Source organism: Petaurus breviceps, unplaced genomic scaffold (assembly GCF_028583685.1).
Source record: "Petaurus breviceps papuanus isolate PSGF00001 unplaced genomic scaffold, PetGlider_PUasm1.0 90994, whole genome shotgun sequence".
Taxonomy (NCBI): Eukaryota; Metazoa; Chordata; class Mammalia; order Diprotodontia; family Petauridae; genus Petaurus; species Petaurus breviceps.
In genome coordinates this window covers 2,207,788-2,228,467 of record NW_027187393.1, presented here as the reverse complement: position 1 = coordinate 2,228,467, position 20,680 = coordinate 2,207,788, and positions in this window count along the sequence as shown.

The window sequence follows — 20,680 nt, the reverse complement described above, 5'->3', positions numbered from 1 at the left end:
TATTTGCCTTGAGTTTGGGGGGGGGGGTTGTTTTATGTTGTTTTTTAAAGATGGTGGAGACATAACCACATTTGTAGGCAGCAGAGAAACAACCAGTTGACAGGAAGAGATTGCAGATTAGTAAGAGAATGAGGGAACAGTCTCCTGGAAAAGACCAGATGAAATGGAATTAAGATTGTGTGTAGAAGTATTTGCCTTGGCAGGGAGAAGGGCCACCTATTCATGTGAGACAGGTGAAAAAGGAGGTAGTAGAGAAAGATATCTGAGGGATGTAAGATGAGGAGGAGGAAAGAGAGGGAGCTTTCAGCAAATGATTTCAAATTCTTTGATGAAATATGTGGCACAGTCCTCAGCTGAGACGATGGTGGGAGGGAGGCTTAGAAAGGGAAAAAGAAGATTGGTCAGTGTGGTGCAGGGGAGAGTGACTCTATCAGGGAGGTATTAAAGGATTGCATGGCCACAACCAGGGCCCAGGTGAGATTATGTAATATAAATGTGTAGTATTCTCAGCCAGCATGGTTTCATTCTTTTCTCCAGTTTGGTTCAATGACAACTGAAAAGGAATGAAGGCAGGCTGTGGTTAGAGTAACACTCGGTTGGGACTTAGCAAGGCTTTATTAATGAAAAAATAAAACAAAGGGGCAAGTGCAGAGAATAGCATAGAGCTGAACTGGTTCACCATGGTGAAGGTAGGGAAGGAGAAAGAATATAGCCAGTTTGGGAGTAATGGCCTGGGAAATACCTGAGAGGTAGAAGGATTGGGGATCATAATGAGAATGAAGAACAGAGTTTGGGGGTTATAAGGCAGAGGAAAAATAGAGGATAATAAAAAATATGATAAGTCCAATATACCTTGGGGGACCAGAGACAGCTACGTGTCAGAGGTGGCACCTGAGCTTGGCCTTGAAAGTTGGAGGTAGAAAATATTCTGAGCAGTTTATGAGCAAGGGAGAGGAGCAGGGAAGGGAGAAGCCTGTTCAGATAATGTTAGAACTAGTACAGGGCAACCAGGGCTTTGTCCCTGGCCCTGACATCCAAGGGTGGCATGATTCCTAACTTCTTCAGAGAGAATACCAACCATTCAACTAGCCCTAGGCTACCACTTCCCAGATCCCACGTTGGTCACTGCCCTCTCTCAGGACTGACTCTCTACTTCAGTGGACTGCAATTATTGATGCTAGCTGGCCTGGGGGTCTGTGCTGTATGGAAAGCACAGAAAAAGAATTTCCCTCCTTTAAAGTAAACTGTTTAAAATAAGGGATTGTGCCTCATAGCTCTTTCTTGGACTGGCACCAAGCACAGTGCCCCACACAAAGTAAACACAGTACATATTTGTCAATGATGGATAAGAGTTGATAGGTTTCCTGTCAAACAAATAATCCTCTCCCTCTCCCACTATGTCAGTGGAGAGAGGCGGGCTCCAGCTCAGAGTGAGGGGCTGCAGAAGACCATTCTAATTAGAACCTTGGAGTGGACTGAGCTTTTCTGTCCTGGGCATACCCCAAGTGTTATGGTTAGCAAATTCATCTGCCTCTGGGGAACTTCCCTTCCTCCCATCCCTGTGATTCAGAACCACTCTGCCTAGGAGAAAAATTCCTTCCTCTGTCCCCCCTCCCCAAATTCTCATCCTTATCCAGACCAACCTTATCTCCCCCCAGGTCTGATTCTCCCCTGCCCTACACTCCCACTGAGGCCTCTGGAACCTTCCTTATTGGTAATAAACTCCCAGTCACCTTTGGTTTTTTCCTCACACATTCAGTTCATCTTCTGGTGCTCATTGAAAGCAAGTCGTTCTCCTGAAGATATCATGTCTCTTGGCATCCTCTCTAAGGCAGACTGCTCCCTCTCTTACAAGCCCCCTGACAGTCAGGGCCACAAGGAAGTACACAAGGACATACTTCTTGTATGTCACAGTCCCTTTCAGACCTTCCTTCTCTCCCATCACTCAGCATCAACTCCTCACTGGACAGTTCACTCCACTCTGTCCAGATCCTTGCTGATGTCCTCAGGGGATTTCCAGGTCAATCTCCTTCCTCTTCATTAAGTTAATTCTTTTCCACCCTAACCCTGCCCTCTCTAAACATTTTGACCTGTCATTTCCATAACCTCTTCAACTCCTTTTACCCTGTTTCCAGTCTACCATGACCACACATAGAAATGCTCATATCTTAGGCACCTTCCTCTGCCTGTCCCCTCCTTGGTCATCCTTCTCAACAAGAGTTGCTCATTCCAAGTTATAGGTCCTACACTCAGATAATGGTGAGTAATGAAGCTTGGCTGGGATGTTTGGGTTTATAGGGCATATGTAAGGGAGCAGTGGAAAATAACACTGGAAAGGGAAGTTGGTTCCCAGTTGTGGAAGATCTTAAATGCCGGGCCATGGACTTTGGATTTCATTCTGTATGCAATGAGAGAATTCAGGAAAAGGTCAAAGTGGAGCAAACAGGGGAGTGCCTAGAACCAATGTCTAGCATGCTGCTCTTTTTTTTTGGGGGGGGGGATCAGACCCATCATTTCATTGATAAAAGGACCTCTTTTTACCAAGGCACCAAAGCTGGTATCTGCTGTGCAGATTGGTTGCCTTATAGAATTGTTTGAGGGCATTGAGGGGTTCATGGGGTTATAGACTTAGAGCTGGAAGGACCCTTGGAGAGCATCGAGTACAGCCCCCTCATTTTACAGACCCAGGGTCTTACCCAGGGTCACATAGCCAGTATGGATAAGGCCAGCTCCCCATCCTGGAGGCCATGATGCCTCTCCCATAACAGGTACCTAATAAAAGCTGGTTGAATTGAATGGAATCAGTTAGATCTGTGTTTTCTGAAGTTGAACCCAGTAATGAGTGGGATGAATTGGAAAGGAAAAGGCTAAAAGCAGGGAAACTGGTTAAGATGCTGTTGCAATAGTCCAGGTAAGAGGCCATGGGAACCTGCTCTAGGATGATCACCAAAGCAGTAGAAAGGAGGGAAGACCAGACTAGACACTTCAAAGACTAGCATGATAGGGGCATCCAGGTAGCGCACCGAGTAAGAGCACCGGCTCCAGTGTCAGGATGACTTGGAGATCGAATCTCGGGCTCAGACACTTAGCACCCACCCAGAAACACCTGGCCATGTAACCTTGAGCAAGTTACTTAACCCCGATTGCTTTAAAAAAAAAAAAAGACTAGCATGATGAAAGGGCCTTGAATTTGGAGTCAAAAGGCCTGAATGAGAATTACTTATCTGTATGACCTTGAATAAGTCACTTCAACTGTTTGAGCCTCAGTTTCCCCAATAATACAATGAGAGAGCTAGTGTAGATGATCTTAAGGCTTCTTTTAGGGGCAGCAAGCTGGTACAGTGAAGAGAGCACTGGGCATGGTGTCAGGAAGACCTGAGTTCAGATCCAGCCTCAGACATTTAATAGCTATGTGACCTTGGTCAGGTCACTTGGCCTCCATCTGCCTCAGTTACCTCAGCTCTAAAATGGGGATAATAATAGCACCTACATCCTAGGGTGGTTATAAGACTCAAATGAGATAATATTTGTAAAGCGCTAGTGCATTACCTGGCACTTAATAAATACTTGTTTCCTTCTTTACTTCAGATATGGACTACAGGACCACATAGCCTTCTGGAGAAGGGACAGAAGGACATAGCAGCGAACTTAGGACATTAGACAGAGAGGAAGTGATCTAGAGTTCAGGGTGGGTGGCAAAAGGAAAACATTAGGTAAACATCCTAAGGCTCCCCCCTCCTCAGGCCATCTTCTGCTCCAGCTAGGTGGGCCAGAGGCTTGAGCAGTAATGGAGACTCCATCAGCACCAGGAAAGCAGCTCAACTCAGAGTCCCATGTTATTGGGAGAAGGCACCAAAGACTGAGAGAGGTCAAAGGACAGCTAAAGTCTCACCAGAGTGCAATATGTACAGCCTCATTTGTTTCTGCATCTTTCCTTTTTTCTTTCTTCATCTCCATCACCACCTCTGTCTTATAGGCTTGTTCCTAGGGCTCAGAACTAGAAGAGACATCATCAGATCTATCCACCTCATTCTATAGATGAAAACACTGAGATATAAAAAGGTTGTGACTTGCCCAAAGTCACACAAGAAACAGAGACTGATTCGAACCCAGGACTTCTGATTCCAGATCCAGTTAGTGCTCCTGAACTCTTCCCCACTCAATTAATTCATGCCAAAAACAGAAGTTTGAGGAATGCTGTTATGTAATCCTTGCTATGATCAATCTAGGGTCTAGAAGACCCTCATAGACCAGCTTTACACCCGGGATGATGCTCTGAAAATCACTTGAGAGAGAAAGGGTAGAGACCATGACCCCCATTTTACAGAGGGGAGAGAAAGTGAGGCCCTGAGAGGAACAGCAATGTGCCAAGGAACTTGGCAGGACAAAGCCAGGGGGAAGAAATACACCTCAGGGCCTTCTAACTCCTGGCTTAGTGCTTTGTCCGCCCCCACAATGGATCACTCTCTCTGTCTCAGGAAGAGCTTTTACCTCCTTGAGTAAGAGGGTCCTAGAGAGCCAAAACACAGAGAGCCAACTGACAGCAAAGATGAGGAAGGGAACCTTGTGGGAAAGCTGTGCCCACTGGCACTAGAAACCACCAGAACCAGCCTCCCTATAAATCAAGCCAAGACCTTCCTATCCAGATATTATGCTTGCCTGGAGTAGAGGAAGGCAGGGCAGAAAGGGAAAAGGAATGGTGTCCATTTGTCCTGTCTGGACCTACCTGAGTTTTCATCAACCTTGTGAACAACCCGCTAACTTTTAGAGGGCCTTGTGACAAAAGAGCATGGCTAGCTAGGTGCAGGGAGTGAAGGAAGGAAGGGGAGGCAACATTGATCCAATTTTTTCTGCAGTACCTTCATCCTCATCATCCCACACACTGGAAAAGTCAGCCAATATCCTTCTGGCCCCATGGATGGTCACAGGAAGCTTTCAGAGAATTCAGAAACTACTGTAGCCAGAGCACCTTGCCCAACAATTTTCTGGGAAAGGGAGGCCTCGTCATCATCCCAGTTCCCTGTCTTCATGAACTGGCTCATATTTTCCTCACAACTTGGAATTTCTCTCCCTTGCTTCTCTATCTACTCAAAGGTACTCATCCACTCTTCCTTCAAGACTCAAACAGACCTCTGCCTCAAAGAACGAGGAGTTCTCAGGGCTGAAAAGGGATCTTGGGGCTCATCTAGTCCAGCATCCTTAGTTTATAGATGAGAAAGCTGAGACCTAGAGAGGGTATCTGTCTCTTTCTCTTCCTTTCTCTCTTCCCCCACTGCTTCTCTCCCTTCCTCCCTCCCTTTCCTTCTCCCTGTCCCTTTCCTCCTCCCCCTCCCTTTCTTCCTCTTCTTCTCTCCTTCTCTCCTCTTCCCCTCTCCACCTTTCCCTATCTCTTCCCTTCCCCCTCCCCCTTCTCCTTCTTGCCCTCTCTTCACTTTCCCCCTTCCTCCCTTCCTCCTTTTTCCTTTCCCACTTCATCTCCCTCTCCCTCTCTTTCCCTCTTCTTCTCTGTCTCCCCCCACCCCCAACTCCTAGCCCTGCTTGGAGTTAGAGTTAGATGGAAGTCAGAAAATCTCAGAACGAACATTTGGATGGCTAAGGCCCAGCTATCCCCACAGGGGAGCAAGGGGCAAGATGGTGTGATGTGTGTGAGCCAAGCACTCTGGGATTGTTGCCCATCCCATGGGGAAGGACGGGAAATGAGAGATATTGTTCTGTATTAGCCAAGAACCTCCCTTACCTCTGCCAACCCCAAAGGTCCTGTCAGTCACTTCTAGCTAGGCTCTCACCTCCAAACCTTTGCCTCATCTGGGAGCAGTCAGCATTAAAAGGCGACTGCCACTTATTTATTACTAAATAGTGGCTGATTGGATAACTACATTTAAAGAGAGTGAATTGACAGACCAGTGTCACCCTGAGTATGCTCTCTGGGGCAACCCTCAGAGTCTGTCTCTGGCCCTAATTCTATTCAATGTAGATCATAGGATTTACAGTTGGAAGGGGTTTTAGTGGGCATCTGGTCCAACTTTTTCATTATACAAGGGAGGGAAGAGAGGACCACAGAAGTTATGTGACTTGACCAAGGTCATGCAAAATGAGGAACAGAGTCAGAATTTGAATATAGTAGGCTCTCTGGCTCCAAATCTAGGGCTCTATCCATTATGCCATGATTCAATACTTAACAATGATTTTTATTGGCAAAACTTCTTAGTCTAGCACTCAAGTCTCCATAACCTATAAACTGCCTTTCCAGATTCATGACTTTCCTCAATATGAAACCCAAACTTCCATAATCTTGAACTGCTCACTGAACTCAGCCCCCACCCCTGCCTCTGAGCCTCTGTTCATCCTGATCCCCAATATGAAAACACCCTCCTCCCCCATCTCTGCTTGTTGAAATCCTACCTTTCCTTCAAGACCCAGCTCAGATGTCACCTTTTCCCTGAGGCCAAGCCCTTCACTAATCCAAGTTCCCACATGGGACAGAGTGGATCTGTTCCTTCACCCTTTGTACTCTTGTGGATCTTCCTATATCATGTTCTGTTTTGTGTTATGCCTTTACCCCTCTACTAAGGAAGGAAGAAACAAGCATTTATTAAATGCCTAATATATGTCAAGCACTGTGCTAAGTGCTTTACAAATATTATCTAATTTGATCTCACAACAACCCTGGGAGGTGGGTGCTATCATTATCCCCATTTTACAATTGAGGAAACTGAGGCAAGAGAGGTTAAGTGACTTGCCCAGTATATGCCCAGGGTCAGATAGTAAGTGATTGAAACTGAATTTGAACTCATATCTTCCTGATTGCAGGTCCAGCCCTCTATCCACCAAATAATAGGGTCCTTAAGGACAAGGTCTTGTCTTTGTATCCATACCTACCTGTATCTTACCCAGAAACTTTACACATAAGGCACATTGAATGACTTTGCTGACTCAGAATGAAGGCCCACTTATTGGATTTGGGGTAGTGGAAGGGAGAATTATCACAGTAGCCTGTCTCCAAAGGTCTATAAAATGAGGAAACTGGATGTGATGGCCTCAGCTCTAGAGCTATGATGCTATGACTTAGTCTGACCCTTTGCCTTGAAAGGCAGGGAAACTGAGGCTCAGATATCTCTAAAGGTCTCCATTTAGAAAGATGGAAGGAAAACCACTAAGGTAAAACTTAACTGGGATAAAGGTAAAATCATAGGATCATCAAGATGTAAAATATCATCTAGCCCAACCCTCTCATTTTACAGAGGAGGAAACTGAGGCCCCAGAGATGAAAAATGACTTCCCAGTGGCTACATGAGAAGTAACCCAGCCCTTCTGAGTCTTTGATATCATGCTGTTTGGATTACACCATTCTACCTCTTCCACTTAGGTTCAAAAAAATCAATTGCACAAGTAAAGAATGGGGAAGCTATAGCTAGGCAAGAGTTCTGATGAAAAGACCTGGGGGTTTTGGTGGACTGAGAGCTTACTATGACTCAACAGTAGGATGTGGCGGCTAGAAATGTTACTGCAGTTTTTTGTTGTTGTTGTTGTTGTTGTTGTGAAGTCATTTCCAACTCTCCATGGGAGATTTTTTTGGTGAAGATACTGGAGTGGTTTGCAATTTCCCTTTGCTGGCTCACTTTACAAATGAGGAGATGAGATAAACAGGGTTAAGTGACTCACCCAGGCAGTATGTGTCTCGGGCTGGATTTGAATTCAGGTCCTCCTGATGCAAGAGCCAGTACTCCATACACTGAACCACCTACCTGCCCTACTAGCTATAATCTTAAACTGCTTTAATAAAGTCATAATGTCCTAAATAAGTCAGGGAGGTAACACATCTGCCACTCTGTGTGCAATGCTGTCTACCATATTTGAGCAGGAGCACTGATAAGCCTGTGAGGGGATGGCCAAGATGAGAAGGGGAATGGGCACTGCATCATATGAAGATCAGTTGAAGGAATTAAAGATGTTGACTATGGTGGAGGTATAAGACTTAGGGGAGACATGAGCCTAGTCTCCAGATATCCAAAGGGCTGTCATGGGAAAGTGGAAGGAGATTATTCTGTGAGGCACCAGAAGGCAGAACAAGGATCAGTGAGGATGTTACAAATGGGCCGATTTTGGTTCAACCTAATGGAACCTTTTTCACCAAATAGAGCTGCCAAAAAGTAGCATGAGCTTCCTTGGGAGGTAGTGAGTTTCCTGATAATGAAAATGTTCATTTGGGGGTTGGATGACCATTTGTTGGGGCTCTTGTAATGGAGAGTTAGACTAGAGGCCCTCACGGGTTCCTGGCAGTTTTGATATTCTGATGCTACCACAATCCTGGTGGAACTCATCAACTTTCCTGCAGGATACTTGGGCACCCTGAAGCCCTAGGATATGATTCAGGAAGCACATTTTCCACTCTCTCTCCAAAACTGAACTCCTGAGAGCATACTGTGCCAGGCTGTGCCAATGCAGGCATTGGGGGCACATCCCAGCCACAAAGGAGGAAACAGAAGGGGCAGGCACCTAATGGATGTGCACTGGGGAAATCTCTTTTTCTCTGCCTGAAGTGCCTTGGGCACACATCTTGAGAGCCTAGGTCATTAGTCTGCCCTTGCTGAGCTGAGTGAGACCTGACTACAAAATGGCATTGAGTCACTATGGACTCCTGTTCAAGGTTGAGCCTACTTCCCATCTCAGTTTCCCTACCTTTCAAGGCAGAGGGTCAGACTAGGGCATGGCATCATAGCTCTAAAGCTAGAAGAGACCTCTGGGGCCATCACATCCAATTTCTTCATTTTATTTTATTTTTTTTTTTGGAGGGGGGAAGGCAGGGCAATTGGGGTTAAGCGACTTGCCCAAGGTCACACAGCTAATAAGTGTTAAGTGTCTGAGGTTGAATTTGAACTCAGGTCCTCCTGACTCGAGGGCCAGTGTTCTCTTCACTGCACCACCTAGCTGCCCCCAATTTCTTCATTTTATAGTTCAGGAAACTGAGGTCAAAACACAGAAAATGATTTGTCCAGGGGTCTAGGGGTAGCATTTGAACTCAGGTCTTCTGACTCTAGAATCAATGCCCTTTCCAGATGACCTTTAAGGTCATTTCTAGCCTTAACTGTGATGGTCCTCTTGGTACAGTGGAAAGTGTCTTAGATCTGAATTCAAATAAGATACTGATATATACTGAAATAAGATATGATCCTATGGAAACTTCACAAATGCTAACCTTTCTGCTGAAGCTGCTTTGCCCGTATCCCTCTGGGAAGTGACCTGGCAGCTCCCAGCAAGGGGTGGGGATGGGGAGGTGGGAGGCAGCTCAGATTGCAAAATCCTGCCAGGACTTGCTCCAGCACCTGGCCCTGGGGCCCGGAGGTCAGCTCCAAGCTCCTTGAAAGATTTATCGGCCCTGTATAAGCTGGGATTCCCGTTGTGAAACCCACTGAGGACAGACAACAGGAAGCCCGGTGAGCCAGACTCTGAGGAGTGAGCCAAAGGAGGTGAGAAGCAGCCAAGGTCTGCCAAATCAGCCACAGGTCACTCAGAAGTAAGGAAAGCCCAGGAGCCCTGGCTCCAGAGCTGGTCAAGTCGCTGTTCTGTTCAGATAACTTGGATGGCTCCTCGTGGCTCGGTGGTGTGGCATTGTGAAAAGGCCTTGGGTTTGAATCCCACCCCTTCTCCTTGAAAGGAAGAAGACTTTGGCTAAGTCATTTAACTCCCCTGAGCCTTGGTTTCCTCATATGTAAAAGTAGTACAATGAAGGAATAATTGTATTAACTACCACCCAGGGTTCATGCAAGGGAGAAACACTTTGTAAACCTTAAAGAACTACAGAATAATATTAAAGTTCTTGTCTGGCATCCAAGGCTCTCCCTGATCTGGTACCATCTTTCTTTTCCAGCCTTACTCATAGGTCTTCTCAATTTAACAGTAAAATAGGGAAATGATATAGATAATTCCACAGTCCTGTACCCCCACCCCCTTTCTGTTCATTCCACACTCCATTCAAAGGGGTTGGTTGTTCTTTGATCCTGAAAAAGACGTGAGCCTTACTTTTGCTCATGCTGCGATCTCTCCCTAGAATATCCTCTTTCCCCTTATTTGCCTGTTGAATTCTCCTCTACCTTTTAAAGCCCAAGCTTTAGTGCCCAGGACTGAGGAGGTCATAGCCCTGGTGTACTCCATCCTCATCAGAACACATGTAAGGCTTTGTTCATTTCTGGGTACCACCTTCTGGGAGAGTCATTGGTAAGCACCCAGTGTCCAGAGGCGGGCCTCCAGATGAGGACTCGTTGAAGAAATTGGGGATCATGAGCCGGGAGAGAAAATTCAAGGGGAGAGATAGCTCTCCTTAATATTTGAAAGGCCTTCATGTGGAAGAGGGGTTATATTGGTTCTACTTGGCTGGCAATGACAGAAATAGAAACAATGGGTTGAAAATGAAGAGGTGAATTTAGGCTGGGTATTGGGAAGAGTTTCCTGTCAATTAGAACTGCCCAGAGTGGTATGGGCTGCCTCTGGAGGGAGTGGATACTGTTGAAGGGATTCTCACTCCAGTGTGGGCTGGTCTAGATGGTCATTGAGGTCCCTTCTAGCCTTGAAATTCTGTGATTCTGTAGCATGCCACCTTTTTTTTTTTAACAAACCTCGCTCATGAGCTCTTTTCATGTGATATCTCATTTCTATGTTTTATGTCTTATTCCTTATACTAGACTGTGAGCTCCATGAGGTCAGAGAGAGTCTTAACCTGTATCTCCTCCAGTATTATATGTGGTGCTCTACATACTGTAGGTGCTTAATAAATGTTTGAGGAAGGAAGGAAAAAAGGGAGGGAGGAAAAAGGAAAGAAAGTAACAAGGGAGGGAGAGAAGGAAGAAGGGGGAAGGCAGGAGGGATAGAAGAGGGAAGGGTGGGATGGAGGAAGAGAGGAAGGAAGAAAAGAGGCAAGAAAGGAAGGAAAGAAGGAAGAAAGGGAGGGAAGGAGGAAGGAAGAAGGAAGGAAGGGAAGGAGACAAGAAAGAAGAAAGGGTAGGAGAAAGGAAAGGAGGGAGGAAGGAAAGAATCAAGGACAGAGGGAAGGAGAGAAGGGGAAGGAGAAAGGAAGGAGGGAGACAAGGAGTGGAAGGAAGAAAAGAAGGGAAGAAGGAAAGAAAGAAGCAAACGAAGGAGGGAAGGAAGGAAGGAAAGCTAGGTACCAGTGTGTCTTCACTTTATCAGTACAGTAGAGAGAGCATTGAACTGTCTCTCAAAGGATCTGGGTTTTGGTACTGGTTTTGACACTTATTCTGTATGACCCTGGGAAAAAAGTCACTTTGCTTCTTCCTCATTTTTTTTACCTGTAAAAATGAAAGAGTTGAACTAGATCGTCTCAAAAGTACCTTTCAATTCTAACATTCTGATAATTATTTTTATTCTTATTCAGCTCTAGCATGGGACACATTCAAGTGAAAAGGGGGAGGATCAGTGTGACAGAAAGACCCCCTCAATGCCACACCCTGGCAAGAGTCCCCAAGAGAGGGAAGGGAGAGTTTTGGGTTTTAAGAGGCTTATGTGGGAATAGGGAAACCACAGCCTAGACCAGTTACTGCCTGACATCCGGTAGTACCCCACCCAGCCAGTCACTAAGCCAGGTAGCCTTGAGTCCTTCTCCTGACCTGACCCAGCCCTGGTAACCCAGCTAGTAAAACCACCAGTGTGGCTGTCACTTTGTGTCCCCATTGTGGATCAGCCTTATGACCCCAGCCTACCTCTAGCTGGATCTGCCTCCTAAGACTGGGGTAGGACAGACATGCTGAGGACAGAATGGCCAGACTTGACTAAGATCCCGTCCTGTCCCCCGTCCTCCCCACACTCACCCCCCTTCCCGGCCTCTGTCCCACAAACAGGACCCATGTGATAGCCACCCACTTGCTGCATCTCTCATCCCAGGAGAACCAGACAGGAGGGGCACACCTTCTTCCCTCCTCCCCCCACCCCCCCCACGCCCACGCCATGGCACAGGGCACACACCTGACATGGCCACACCCCCACTATTTACCATCTAGCTCATAATATACAAATGTTCCAGCATGGCTGCATTACACACACCTCCATACACACCTCCAAGTGAACACATTCTATAGACACACACATTCTGTACATACAGCACACACATGCTGTATACACACACACCCAAAACACATTCTAATGAATACACTATGCACCACCCACCCACACCTCCCCTCTGCCTCCTGGTTTCTGTGAAGACTCAGCTCCAATCCCACCCAGAAGGCCCTTCCTGGCACCCCAGCAGTTAGTACTTTCCTTCAGATTGCCTTCCCTCTGTTCTCTAGCTACCTTGTATGTAGCTAGTTATTTACAGGTTGTCTTCCCCAACAGAATGTAAGTTCCCTGAGGGCAGGGACTGGGTTTTTAATTGATATTTACAATTTATACATGAACTGCACTACTAAAAAAAAAAAAAGGAACAGTTTTGAAAGACTTACAAACTCTAATCAATGCAGAGCAATGATCAAACCCTCCAGAGGAGTGATGCTGAAGAATACTGCCCACCTCTTGACCAAGAGGAGTTGGACTCAGTATAGAATGCAACACATATTTTTGGACGTGGCCAATATGAGAATTCGTTTTATGAGACTATGCATATTTGTTATAAGGGTTTTGGTTTTTTTTCTTTTTCTTTTTTTCCATTTGGGGGCAGGTTGGAGTGGAGGTGGAATGGAAAGAAAATTAATGCTTGCTAATTGAAAAAAAAATGTTTTTAAACATCCCAGATTGATTACAATCCTGACCTTTTTATTAGGAGTTTCTTTCTAGTTATATCTACCCCATCTTATACTTGTGAAGTTGGTTTTTGGACTCCAAGAGCAAGGCTTCAAACATTTATCTCTATTACAATTCTCTTATTTAATTTGTTGCATTGTTATCAAGTGGCTCAGTGGATGGAGCCCTGGACCTGCAAGTCAGAAAGACTCCTTTCTGAGCTCAGATTCAACCTCAGATGTTTACTCACTACCTGTGTGACCCTGGGCAAGTCACTTCACCCTGTTTGCCTTAGTTTCCTCATCTGTAAAATGAAGTGGAGGAGGAAATGGCAAACCACTGCAGTATCTCTGCCACGAAAACCCCAAATGAGGTCACAAAGAATCAGACATGACTCAACAGCAACAAAAAATGTTACCAAAGATTCCATCTATTCCTTTATTCAAATCATTGATAAACATGGAGAAAAATGGTAATTGGAATGAGAACAAAGCACAGATCTTTGGGGGTCATTCCACTGTAAGCTTTCCCCCAAGTGGACATCTCACAATGAATGCCTACTTTGCAGGTCTGGCCACTTAACCATTTTCAAATCCATCTAATTATGTTATCACTAGCACACATCTGTCCATTTTTTTCCAAAAGAAAATGATAATAAGAGATATGATCAAATACTTTGCTAAAATGAAGGTAATTTGTATGTGCAGCAATATACCCTGTTCTACCAGTTTAGTAACACTCAAAAAAAAGAAACAAGGTTAGTCTGGCATGACCTGTTCTTGATGAAGCAGATCGCCGAGCTGGGATCACTACTTCCTTTTTTAAATGTTCACTAACCTGTCTTTTAATAATTTTTTTAAAAAGTGTGAACCTGTGATTCCCTCCTTAGAGGGATGGAATCATCCTCCTGGTGAGGAAACTTCATCTACTAATGCAAAACAGCTGTCCTGAAATTTAGAGTTTTAGGAAGTTTCCTGGGCCACAGAAGACTTAAGTGATTTTCCCAGTGTGACCCATCCAGTATGTGTCAGAGATGACTTTTGAACCCAGGTCACTCTGACTCTGAGGTCAGTTCTCTAGCCATTATGTCATGTTGCCTTTAAAAAAAAAAAGGTACTTTAATTAGGTTCTTTTTTTACTATCTCCTTAATTATCCAGCATATCAACCCTCTATTAGCCATGTTTGTTCTGTCTTTTCTAGTCCCTTTCTTGCTTTGGTTGGGAAAACAAATGAAATAAAAAATTGAGAAGTTCTGCTTCTTCTCTGTGGTCAGCGATCACCTTCTCGTCCCCCTCCACATAGCAGCATTATCCCCTCTTGGGATAATGGAAGGATCCCCTTCTTTTCTTCCACAATACAGCTAAAAACAAAAGGAAAAATAAAAACCCCTTTTAGGTTATGTTTACTTGTTTTTGCTAGACTTACTTCATTCTGAACTATTCTTGCAGGCCTGTACCAGGGCTATGTTTGTGTTTTTTGACCTTCTCTTGCTTTTCTCTTCTGACCACATCTTTAAAACATCTAGATTGGTTGGTGAGTTCCTTGGGTATCCACATGTAACTTTTTAGATGACCCCCTTGATCTTCCTCATCAGAATTGTCCTTTTTGTGTCTTCAGAATTTCATTCTTTTTTTTTTAAAAGCAATCAGGGTTAAGTAACTTGCTCAAGGTTACACGGCCAGTTATTTCTGGGTATGGTGCTAGGTATCTGAGCCTGGATTTGAACCCCAGGCCATCCCGACACTAGAGCCAGTGCTCTTACTTGCTGAGCCACCTGGCTGCCCCTAAGCAATTGGGGTTAAGTAACTTGCTCAAGGTTACATGGCCAGGTGTTTCTGGGTGGGTGCTAAGTGTCTGAGCCCAGATTCGATCCACAAGTCATCCCGACAGTAGAGCCAGTGCCCTTACTCGCTGTGCTACCTGGCCGCCCCAAGAATTTCATTCTTGAGAAGTGCACAAATTATACACTACTCACCTCTATGTGCATGGTCTTTAAACGTGATACATGATATAGCTACGCCTTTGCACCGTTTCCCAGAATGCATTCCCTCCTCCCCTCTAATTGTAGATCTTTTACTTTGAGACTCAGTTTAAGACCCACCTGCTTCTCAACCATTTACATTCTGTTCTGACTTCCAATGCCATTTCTGGACTGAAACTGTCTACTCCATGGTAACTAACAACCTCTTACATACAATGACGTTTGTTCAATCCTTATCCTTCTTGAGCTTTTGACACTGTTGGCTATCCATTCCTCCTAGATGTTTTCTCTTCTTCGGCTCCTTCTCCTGGTTCTTCTCCTACCCGTCTGCCTGCTCCTTCTCAAATTCCTGTTTTGATTGTATGTGTATAACCTATATCAGATTACTTGTTTTGGGGGAGGGGAAAGAGGAGGGAGGAAGGAAGAAAAATCGGAACTCAAAATTTTACAAAAATGAATGTGGGGGCGGCTAGGTGGCACAGTGAATAGAGCACTGGCCCTGGAGTCAGGAGGACCTGAGTTCAAATCCAGCCTCAGACACTTAACACACACACACACACACACACACACACACACACACAAACTAACTTTGTGACCTCAGGCAAGTCACTTAACCCCAATTGCCCTTCAAAAGGCAAAAAAAAAAAATCAATGTGGAAAATTATCTTTCCATGTAATTGGAAAAAATAAAATACTATTACAGAAAAAAAACAAAAATAAAATTCCTTTGTTTGCCTCATCCTCCCTTTCTTCCCCCAAATGTGAGTGTCCCAGGAAGCTGTCCCTTCTCATTCTGTACTCTCTCTTGGTGATCTCATTAGCTTCCATGGCTGCAATTATCTTTCTATGGAGATATTTCCTAGATCTACACATCCAGGCCTCATCTCTTGTCTGTGTGCCAGCCCTACATCAGTAACTGACAGCTAGCAATCTCTCCCTCAGTGTCCAATAGGCATCTCAAACTCAGCATGCCCACTATGTAATTCATTATCTTTCCTAAATATACCCCTCCATCAAATTTCCTTGTTAAATAAGAAGAGCTAACCTTTACATCACATTTTGAGATTTTCAAAGCACTTTATATATATATAAAGTTATATCGCTTAAATGCGATAATATATATATATATATATATATATATATTATCGCATTTAAGCTTCACAACAACCCTATGAAGTAGGCACTATTATTAGCTCCATTTTATAGATAAGGAAGCTGAGGTAAGGAGAGGTTAAATAACCTGCCCAGGCCCAGAATGTGTTTAATACACAGAACTTTCAAAACCACTCCCCCCCACCCCCAATCACCAATCTCCTGTGTGTGTGTATTGTTTCCTCCTTTATAGAATATAAACTCCTTGAGGGTAGAGATTATTACATTTTTGTCCTCATATCCCCAGGCTGTGTCTGGCACATAATTAAGTGTTTAATAAATGTTTGTTGATTAATTGGCTGGAATTGGATGGGATGGATTCATTCTCATATGGACTATTGCAGCAAGCCTCCTAATTGGACTCTTTGCTCCCAGGCTTTTTTCTTGACAATCTATCACAGCGATGCCAAAAAAAAAAAAATCTCTCTAAAGCATAGATGTCAACCCCTCTTCTTTTATTTTGCTTATTAGTATCCCCAACACTTAACACTACTTGACACATAGTAGGCGCTATGTATTGTTTTGTACTGTGTAACCTCTCCCTTCCCCCAAGGACCTTCAGTGACTCCCTCATGTATGCCTCTAGGATAAAATAAAAACTTCTCAGCTTGGCATGAAAAGCCTTTCATAATGTGGCTCCAGCCTACCTTGCCAGGATTATTTCACATCACACCCCCTCACATACTCTACTTTGCTGCCAGATTGGCCGGTTCCAGAATTCAGCATTCATCTCACACCTCTATGCCCCAAGTCTGAAGTGTTCCTTTCTTGATTCTAACTCTTAGAATACAGAGCTTTCTCAAGGCTCAGCTCAGGTGCCACCTCTTACGTGGGACCTTTCCTGATCCCAGCAGTTTAGGGGTTCTTAACCTGGGATCCGTGACAGATTTCAGAGGGTTCATGAACTTGGATGGGGGAAAAAAAAGTGTGTGTGTGTGTGTGTGTGTGTATGTGTGTGCGTTCAGTCACCCCTAATTGTAATTTAGTTACGAATGGAAGCAACAAACATTATTCTGAGAAGGGATCCATACACTTCTCTGACTGTCAAAGGGTTTCATATATCAAAAAGGCTAAGAACTCCTACTCCAGTTGTTAGTAGTTTTCCCTTTCCCCACCTCCCTTTTTTGTTGTTGAGTCATTTTTCAGTTGTGTCTGACTCTTTGTGACCCTATTTAGGATTTTCTTGGCAAAGATACTGGAGTGGTTTGACTTTTCCTTCTCCAGCTCATTTTACAGATGACGAAACTAAGACAAACAGGATTAAGTGACTAGCCCAGGGTCACACACCTAGTAAGTGTCTGAGACCACATTTGAACTCAGGTCTTCCTGACTCCAGGTCCAGCACTCTATTCACAGCACCACTCACCTCCCTTATGTTGTATTTGCTTTTTATATACTTCCCTACATACATGTTGTTTCACCCTAATAGAACGTAAGCTCCTTGAGGGTACAGACTGTTTTCTTTTTGTTTTTGTATCCCAAGTGCCTAGAATGGTGCACTGAATGTTTGGTGGATTGAATTGATTTTACTAGAAATGAAAACCATGGTATCTGTCCAGTCCTGAAAACACCAATACCAACAGGTATCCCAAGGGATGGAAACCAACTTTTATAATCAATGAGCAAAATCTGTCTTTGCTTGTTACTTCCAGGAGCCAACTTTGCTGCACTTGCTTCCTTCCCTATTACTCTCAGTTCTGATTTCTGGGGTCCATTCAGAGTGGATCTTTTGAAATTTCATTGGGTTGTTCATCTTGGTCACTTTCTCATCTTTGTTCTTAAGTGGCTCAGTGTTGGACTGGAAATCAGGAATATTTGAGTTCAAATCCTGACCCAGATACTTCTAGCTTCATGACACTGGGTGAGTCACCTAATCTCTTTCATTCTCAGTTTCCTCATTTCTAAAATGGGGACAATAAATAGCATCTACCACCCAGGTCACTATGAGGATTGAATGAGATACTATTTGTAGAGTTCTTTGCAAACTTTAAAGGGCTATATAAATGCTAGCTATTATCATCACTATTATTATTATGTGTTCCTTCCTGTCCTTTGGCAAATCAGTCTCCCCTACCCCTCTTAGTTTTCTCATCTGTAAAAAAGGGATAGTAACCCTTACCCTGACAGCTTCAAGGATTATTGTAAGGAGAGGGTTCTGTAAACCTTAAATAATATGGAAGAGTAAATTACAATTATCTTTCTTGCTAAAGTCCTGTCCAATCTCGTGAGACTCCTTCCCCTGCCTAGAGAGAACTCTACCAACCCAGGCTTCACTACCTTTTGAGCTGAATTTGAAAGTTCCAAAAGAGATGATAATATTAAGCAACAAATGTTTAGAAAAGAAAAGCTGATGAGATTCAGATTGGTGAGAGGCCGCTGTCTCCATTAGAATCCATGAGGAGCATGAGTTCATTTTATAGTCTTTATTCACATTTTAGGAAGAACTTAGTTCATGGCTGGAGCCCAGTCATAGAAGGGTGATCAGGATGATAAGGGGACTAGAAGCCACAAATCTGGGATCTCTCACTGTCTTCAGAAGGGCTGTCATCAGGGAGAAGGAGTAGACTTCCTCTGTGTGGCTCCAGAGGGCAGAGCTAGAAATGATGAGTGGAAATTCTAGGGAGCCATACTTTGGCTCAATGCAAGGAAGAACTTCCTAATCATCTTGGCCATTTTCTTGACCTCTGCCCTGCCTGCAACTGTACCCTTCAACCTTGCCATCCACCCTGCAGTCAAGGTACCTCCCCCTTGCCCCTGTTTGCCACTTGCAATCTTAATCAAATCAATACTGCCTTGATCCTGGGAAGGCTGAGTCAATGCAATCCCCTATGACTTCACAGGTCAAGCAGATGGCTTCCCAAACCAAAATACCCCTTCCTAATTACCAATCCCCTGTTTTATATTTCCCCCTTTATAGAATGTAAGCTCTTTGGGGGAAGGGACTATTTCATCTCTGTCCTTGTATCTCTAGAACCTAGTATGGTACCTGGCATGTTTGTGCTTAATAAATACTTTCTTGATTGATTGATTGACTGGTTAGGTAGGTTGTTATATTATATGACTTCTGGAGTGTCTTCTAGTGCTGAGATTTTATTCATCTAATTTGGGACAGACAGAGACAGAGAGGGAGGGAGGGAAGGAAGGAGGGAGGGGGAGAGAGACAGAGACAGGGAGAGACAGAGAGTGAGAGAGCACATGTTTATTAAATGGATTATTAAAACAATCTGGAACTGGATAAGAAATAGAGTGGTGGATCAGTGGAAAAGATTAGGTACAAATTACATTATGGTAAGTGACCTTTGTAACCTAGTACACAATAAACCCAAAGATACAAGTTTTTGAAACAAAAACTTATGTGACAAAAACTGCTGAGAAAACTGGAAAACAGCATGGCAGAAACTAGATATAGACCAACTTCTCACATCATATACTAAAAGAGGATCAAAATGGGTACATGACTTGCACATAAAGGGTAATACCATAAGCAAAGTAAGAGAGCAATAGTTTATCTGTCAGATTTATGGATAAGGGAAGAATTTAGGACCAAAGAAGATGTGGAGAGCATTACAAAATGTAAAATAGATCATTTGGGTCATATAAAATTAAAAGGTTTTGCATAAACAAAACCAATGCAACCAAAATTATAAGGAAGGCAGAAAACTGGGGGTAGGGTGGGATTTGCAACAAGTATCTCTGATAAAGGCCTCATTTCTCAAATATAATAGAAAATTGGGTCAAATTTATAAAAATACAAGTCATTCCCCAATTGATAAATGGACAAAGGATATGAACAGGCAGTTTTCAGACAAGGAAATCAAAGTCATATGAAAAAATGCTCTAAATCACTATTGATTAGAGAAATGCAAATGAAAACAACTCTGAGGTACCACCTCACACCTATCAGATTGGCTAATATGACAAAAAAAGAAAATTTTGGATGTTGGAGGGGATGTGGGAAAACTGAAACACGAATGTACTATTGGTAGAGTTGCAAATTGATCCAACCATTTTGGAGAGCAATTCAGAACTATACCCAAAGGGCATGCCCTCTGATACAGCAATACCACTGCTAGGTCTATATCCCAAAGACATTAAAAAAAAGCCAGGGGAAAGTATCTATTTGTACCAAAGTATTTATAGCAGCTCTTTTTGTGGTGGCTAAGAATTGGAAATCAAAGGGATGCCCATCAATTGGGGAATGGCTAAACAAAATATGGTATATGATTGTAATGGAATATTACTGTGCTATAAGAAATGACAAGCAGAATGATATAAAAAAAAAAACCGGGAAAGACTTTCATGAACTGATACATAGTGAAGTGAATAGAACTAGGAGAACATTGTATGCAGTAACAGCAATAGTGTTTGATGAAGAATTGTGAATGTCTTAGCTATTCTCACAGCAACACAATGGTCCAAGACAATCCCAAAGGACTAATAATGAAGCATTCTATCTACCTCTAGAGAAAGAACTGATGTTGACTGAATATAGACTGAAGCATGTTATTTTCACCTTCTTTCATTTTTTCTTTTATTCAAGACTTCTTGTACAAAATAACTAATATGGAAATGTTTTACATGATTGCACATGTGAAAAAAAATGTTTACCATGGGCTTAATGCTTCAGATACAAAAGTAATCATTTCTTACTCTGGACTACCTTTTAATAGGGGAAGACAAAACATAAAGGAGAGCTGGAGAGGGGGGAAGGGATAAGGAAGGTTGACACAGGGATTCATCAATCAGTACAGCATGCCTCAGAGCATGGAGACATCTTCAAGTGGACAAGGTTACTGGTAACCTTGTAATGAAGGTTA